A 7,435-nucleotide genomic window follows, 5' to 3' on the forward strand; every position below is an offset into this window, starting at 1 on the left:
TGTGTGGCGAGATTTTAAGCTCTCGGTGTTTTCCGGGGCGATGTTTTCCGAGACGATGCTTTGCGCGTCGATATTTCGTGTGTCGATAACTTGCGTTGTGAAATTTGGCGGGTCAACACTTCACGTGTCGATAGTTAGGGTTAGATAGACGTTATGTAGACATCAGGTGAACGACTTTTTTGTTTCAGTTTTCCCTGGCATAGTACGTAATCTAAATGCAGGGACCCGATCTTCATCTAGCGACACGTCTTCCCGTGGTCTTGATCCAGCGACACATCCCCGTGGTCTTGATCTAGCGACACGTCTCCCCGTGGTCTTGATCAAGCGACACGTCTCCCCGTGGTCTTGATCTAGCGACACGTCTCCCCGTGGTCTTGATCTAGCGACACATCTCCCCGTGGTCTTGATCTAGCGACACATCTCCCCGTGGTCTTGATCTAGCGACACATCTCCCCGTGGTCTTGATCTAGCGACACGTCTCCCCGTGGTCTTGATCTAGCGACACGTCTCCCCGTGGTCTTGATCTAGCGACACTCTCCCGTGGTCTTGATCTAGCGACACTTCCCGTGGTCTTGATCTAGCGACACATCTCCCGTGGTCTTGATCTAGCGACACGTCTCCCCGTGGTCTTGATCTAGCGACACGTCTCCCCGTGGTCTTGATCTAGCGACACGTCTCCCCGTGTGGGACTTGCCCGTTTGTGCTATCGCCTGTCACCCGGTAGATGTTCGGTCTGCAACGCAGCTCTCTCCGAAACATTGGCCCGCAGCCCAGTCCGTCCAGGCCAGCTCGTGATACAGCCCGCGAAAGCGCGCTATGCTACAACACCGACCCGGCATTGACCTGCCAGTGCTATGTTCTTCCAATGTGAATTTATTCTCTTCTTCTTAATTTTGGACACACGCGCTGAAGTGTGCACGAATTGGCAGGCGAGGGCCATCTCAAACGCAGCATTGTTTGGCTGATGCCAGTGCTGTTGCGGACAGAGCAGCAATCAAAGGACCTGGGTCATAGAATTTGTATTGCACCAAAGTAGATTTTGAGATATGATGGCAATTTTCAGCCACAATAAGAAAGAAGAGCTTGGATTCAAATTTTTCGATTTTTCTAAGTTTGTTTGTTGGTATATCTTATCATTGAAATGTCCCCAACATATCACCCTCCTGCCTTATCACAATAGACCACAGGCCTCGTCTTTCAAAGTTGCATATGTACATCAACTGCTGACTTTCCACTGACAGAGTAAGCAATGCTGGATATTCCAAGCTATGGAAGGCTTCCTCAGCTCATTACACTGTACATGAACACAAATTAACTGAATCGTCACAATTCCCACAATGTCATAACCTGCCTCCAAGAACCAGAGGCGGTCTAATACGGTGTTTGCTGTGAACGGAGATGAATCATGCAAGAATACCAAATAAATGGCACATGGTGCCTTTGAAACTATCTACATTTTCCCCTTAGCACTATCTATGTTTCATTCTACAACCTTCACCGCCGTTTGTGCGATGCTGCGTAAAAGCAAGGATCGCAATACATTTTATGCACGAATATTTTTGCCCATCTAGTGACATCATTGACATTTAGCAATGGCACAAATGACGTGGAATATTGCTACATGTTGCAGCAAAATTTATGAAAATAACTGTTAACATCGTGTGCAGGAAACTATTCACATTTCATAGAGCCTGACTAAAACTTCCGATCGCAATTGCATACTTCAAAGGCATCATATGTTAGACGAATTAGACGAATTATTATTAAACGAAGAAAGGGAATTTTTCCCGCAGCTGCATCCAGATTCAGATACTGGAAAGATAAGCAAATAATACAGAGCAAAAACCTTAATGAGATAAATATTAAAGACTAGTAACAATCGCAAAACGTACAGTAACGACTACAACGTTTTATATGTAACAATCAGACGGCCCATCTGATCGTGGTCGTAAATTGCATGTTCTTCAGACATGTATAGGAATCTCTATATTACCACCTTTTTCAGTTTCGACGACAGATGCACATTTCAGGCAGCGGTGTCTGCGGGCCGTATTGGCAAGTGAGTGAGACTAAGGCGATGAAAGACTCACAGTTTATTATGCATTTCATTGATCATTGATGTTGATTGTAATTTGTGATGTTGATTGTGATCGCTTTATGTTTATTGTGGTTTGTGATGTTGATTGTGGTTGTGATTTGATGTGAGGCATCGTTTGTGTGTGAAAAAGACAGTCTAAGTGCTCCACACCCTCACAGTAACAGCTTGGTCTTGTGTGTAGCTGTGTTTACATCGAAGACTCTAACTGTTGCTCAATGAATCCATGCCAAATTTTGAAAGTTTAGGTTTTTCTTCTGAACTTTTCGGTGGGATAGCTGCTAAATATTGTTCAATTTGCGTAACTTATTTTACTGGTGTGTCAAGTCTGCCATGGGTCTTCTGTCACTGGTGCACTTACTGGAGGAGTGAAAATCTTATTTGTTCACGATTGTCTTGTGTTTGACAGCACACCCTGGGTTTGGATGGCTTTAAAACTTGCCCGCGAACGGCTGGAGGAAGCTGAATTGCCTATGTTTTTCGAGCACAGCTCAAAAATGAACGCTGGCAACGACATCAAGTTTTCAGCACCTGTTAATGCATCAATTTGGCATCCTTCGTGCGAATCCAGATTTTGTATCTGTGGAAGTCAGTGACCCAGATGAGATCAAAGGGACCAGTCTTTAAAAGACTTTGACCGCCGATATCCGCTCTGTGGTTCATTTGTCACTGCTCAAAGTTGTTATAGTACCTATTCTCAGTTCGCTGCAAATGCATTACCAAGTGTCGAAGAGACTATGCATAATGTTATGCGACAGCTATGCGATCCTGAGTACCGGTAGACGTACAACACGCTTTTTATGGACACATTAAAGACAATGCCACGTAGACCCAGTTGGCACTTAAGTTTTTTCTCAATTGGATGGATTTACACGTGTCCGAGCTCACCCGCCGATGCATGGGCCATGGGCCCTGGTCATGGGTCGGTGATGGCCCATCTGATGCGCGGCACGTGGGTCGGTGATGGCCATCTGATGCGGGCACGTGGGTCGGTGACGGCCATCTGATGCGCGGCACGTGGGTCGGTGATGGCCCATCTGATGCGCGGCACGTGGGTCGGTGATGGCCCATCTGATGCGCGGCACGTGGGTCGGTGATGGCCCATCTGATGCGCGGCACGTGGGTCGGTGATGGCCCATCTGATGCGCGGCACGTGGGTCGGTGATGGCCCATCTGATGCGCGGCACGTGGGTCGGTGATGGCCCATCTGATGCGCGGCACGTGGGTCGGTGATGGCCCATCTGATGCGCGGCACGTGGGTCGGTGATGGCCCATCTGATGCGCGGCACGTGGGTCGGTGATGGCCCATCTGATGCGCGGCACGTGGGTCGGTGACGGCCCATCTGATGCGCGGCACGTGGGTCGGTGATGGCCCATCTGATGCGCGGTCTGGGTCCGTGGCCCATCTGATGCGCGGCACTGCCTTCCATCTAAATTCATGCTACAAATACATAACAGCGCTGGTGTTCGGGCAGGACAGGTGCTGTCTCGCCGGTTTCTTGGAATTGTACGATACAAAAACTGATAGAATCCAAAGTATCCTAAACCTTGCTTCTGGCAGAATTCCAAGCGGTCCCCCAGCTCATAAGGCGTGCTACATGGCGAGCCTGGTGTGCTGAAGGTCATGCTTATGTAAACTGCAACGCACGTGTGCGGCCCAGCGGCAGGATAGGCTCCTTCACCTCTCTGGACGGAGAGCCGAGGCCGGTGGGGAAACGTTTTTGGGCACCAAGTGCCAGCACTGTACGTGCTGTGCCAGGGACATCATATATAGCTGACAATGCGGCGTTTTGTAAGCGCGGTGAGAGCGTACCTGTTAAACGCTAGTGGTACTGGTAAACAATGAATAGGTGGGTGTGCGTTTGATCTTTCGTACCTCAGTTTTTATCTCCGTGCTTTTAGCCCGGGGCTGTAAAAGCCGCGCTCCCTTGTGGATGGCCCTACGACAGTAATACAAAGCATACATGCAAACGCACATGCATGCATGAAGGCATGTGTGCATACATGCATGCACATGCATGTGTACATGCATACATACGTGCGTGCATACACCTACACACACACGCATGCGCACATGCATACAGCTGCTCCCAGGCAGGAGCGCAGACAGTAGTGTTGAGTGTGACAGTCGGCTGCGGCCGAGAACCGACCGATAACGACAACCACGCCTCGGAGGCTCTGTAGGTTGTTGTTTCCCACGCTGGCAGCGGTACTGAAGCCTTGTGCAGCTGTGCGACACCCTGAACGTGCCAGGAACGTAGCAAATGGGGAGGGGGCACGGGGCCACGGTTGAATTGAAATTAGGCGACGTCGAAGAAATTTGGTCCAGATTCACCGGAGTTTGGAAAAGAATAATGCCGGTCACCCCCGCCTCCCTCCTCAGCAAGACTGTCTGGCAGTGGTGCGGGTGGTGCAGGAACCGGCCAGGTGATAACACTCCCCGATTAACGGGGTACGGTGGTAACAACCGCGTCTGGCCTGCATGATGAAAACGAAGCCTGCATTGTTTCCCGCCTGGAGTCCCGAGCGCCGCGTCCGAGGAGTGCGCGTGGAGTCGCGAGCGCCGCGTCCGAGGAGTGCGCGTGGCGAAGTTGTCGGCACCGCGTTCAGAGGGCTGGATCGCCCGTAGCGCGGACCAACGGCGGTGCCGAGCGTTGGCTGTTGCCGAGAAGGCCGGCAGCAGCGCCCTGTGTAACCGGTGGCTGTTGCCGAGAAGGCCGGGCAGCAGCGCCCTCGTGTACCCGGTGGCTGTTGCCGAGAAGGCCGGCAGCAGCGCCCTTCGTGTACCCGTTGGCTGTTGCCGAGAAGGGCGGCAGCAGCGCCCCTCGTGTACCCGGTGACAAGGGGGGGAATGCAAGAACGGTGTGCGTAGTGAAAATATCGTTCAAATGTTATGCATTTTGTGCACATGCGTAACCGACATGCGTAGGTCGGGCGAGGAAATGAGATTTGTGGATCAGGAGCTAAACATGACTTCAGTCTGCGGGACATGACGGCGTCCGAGAAAACCTGGCACGGCTGGTCTAAACATTGATAACCGACGCAACAGAGAGCAGTGGCGCTGTGCTTTATGCAGACCGCAACACAACAGATGAACAAAATTGAGGCGGAAGACGCTCTTGAGTCGGCGTTAATCACTGCGATAAAAAAAATTATCATTTACGCCGAATGATATGCATGCACGGCTTTGGTTGAGTTCGTTGATTGGCTTGGATTGATGCGGTTGAATTCCGTCCATTCCGGTCTTAGGCTTTCCTTCCATGCAGGGTGTCACTTCATCTCTTTTCACGGCAACGCGAACCCCCCACCACGGGCGTTAGGCTTTCCTTCCATGCAGGGGTGTCACCTCATCTATTTTCACGGGAACGCGAACCCTCACCACGGGCGCGTATTAGGCTTTCCTTCCATGCAGGGGTGTCACCTCATCTATTTTCACGGCAACGCGAACCCCCACACGGGCGTATTAGGCTTTCCTTCCATGCAGGGGTGTCACCTCATCTATTTTCACGGGAACGCGAACCCCCCACCACGGGCGTATTAGGCTTTCCTTCCATGCAGGGGTGTCACTTCATCTCTTTTCACGGGAACGCGAACCCCGACCACGGGCGTCGCCGACGCGCTCTCGTCCCCATTTTCAAACAGGAAGGGGATCGCTCCATCCTATCAAGAGCAAAAATCTCAACAACAAATGATGCCGTAATCAGCAGGAGGCACCAAACTCCAGTCACATCCTTGATCATTGGCTTTGACAACGAAAGCACAGTAGAAGCCTTTCTTAAATTTGATATAATGTCGAGCTTCTATTTGTAATGTTTGTCATGTACTTGGACTTTAGAAAATTTGGGGGCCAAACTCGCCGCCGCGGGGCCAGACAGATTGGACATTGGGGGGACAGGGAGGGGACAGGGAGGGCAGTGGCCCACTCAAAAGAATACAAATCGACAGCCATGTTGTCATGAGGTTTGCCTAACAGCAGCACAACACACTGATTCACAAAACGCAACAGCCAGTAATCCAGAAGACCTGAGCATTGCTGTCATTACTCTGTTCCTACGTCAGCAGCATGGCGGACAATGATATTATGCTAGGATGGACTATTGGCAAAAGGATAATGCGAAGTACACCAGAAGTACATGCTGCAGCTTTCGCACGCCTAACAAACACAAAGAGCCTACCGCTGGGCTCATAACCTGCACCGGAAACGATAATCTGGTAACAAAAGCACAAAGTGATGGTCAATGGCAGCCTTGGTGGTGCTGTTAAAAGAAGAGGTAGCGCGTGGAGGGGGGGGGGGGGGGCATGGAGCGGGCATGTGGGAAAGATCTTGGTCTCTCTTGATCTCTTGGTTTTGCCGCGGGAGAACGCGCGCGAGACCAAGGGCGAGAGAACCCAGGCATGGGAGTGGAGTGCCGATATTTTTAACGTGTCGATACGTCGATACTCGGCACGCTTTCACACTCCCGGAACGGACATCACGGCCTGTTGCTCCTCCCCTCGTGTAAGGTTGGCCAATGTGCATTAAGTCTGTCGGCGGCAAACCGATCATGTGGCCGCCTGGGGCTGGAAGAACGGCTGGGCGGGTCGAGGTCAGTGTTGGGGGTCACAGGACAACATACAAACTGCCAATAAAGTACTTGTGGAGGCCTCCGGCGGGTCAGAATACCGGCAGCGTAAGTTTGTATTTGCATCCCGCACATCGGGCTGGATCAGCTGTGGGACGCTGTGGGACGCTCTGGGACGCTTTGGGACGCTTTGGGACGCTTTGACTGCGTGCCGTAAAAGTAAGCGGCTACAACGCGAGGCGATATCATCGCTGTTGGCACACCTTTTATACACTCAGCGTGACAGCTTCAGCCGGTAGCCGTTATAATGGTTTGCCGCCGTGCTCACCGCCTACTTATTTGCGTGCCGTGTCACCACCAGAGTCACATGATAAGGTGTTTAAGGCATCCATACGAGAAGGATAGACTGTAAATGCCAAGCAGAGGGCATGTCTGAATAAATCGCAGTGTGTACGGTAGCGACGTCATCATTCGCAAATACAAAATACGTGTTTAAGTATTTGTCATGATTGCATAATACATAATTTGCATTATGATTAGGTACGCAGGCATGTGAAACCAACAACCGTTGCTCCCACAAACAACCTTGAATTTGCCACCTATACCAAGACAGCAGCACCACGGCATGTTCTGTTCGCCGAGGCCTTAACAAACTAGGGAATTTTCTAACGCAGTAAGATGCCGCTAAATAGCCGTAGAAAGTCTCCAGGTAAAAGGTCTCTATCGACTTGTATACCAATATACGCAGGTGATCCATGGCCTTGGTATATAGCGGGTG

This window comes from Pollicipes pollicipes, unplaced genomic scaffold (genome assembly GCF_011947565.3).
Source record: "Pollicipes pollicipes isolate AB1234 unplaced genomic scaffold, Ppol_2.1 Scaffold_1600;HRSCAF=1878_pilon_pilon_pilon, whole genome shotgun sequence".
Taxonomy (NCBI): domain Eukaryota; kingdom Metazoa; phylum Arthropoda; class Thecostraca; order Pollicipedomorpha; family Pollicipedidae; genus Pollicipes; species Pollicipes pollicipes.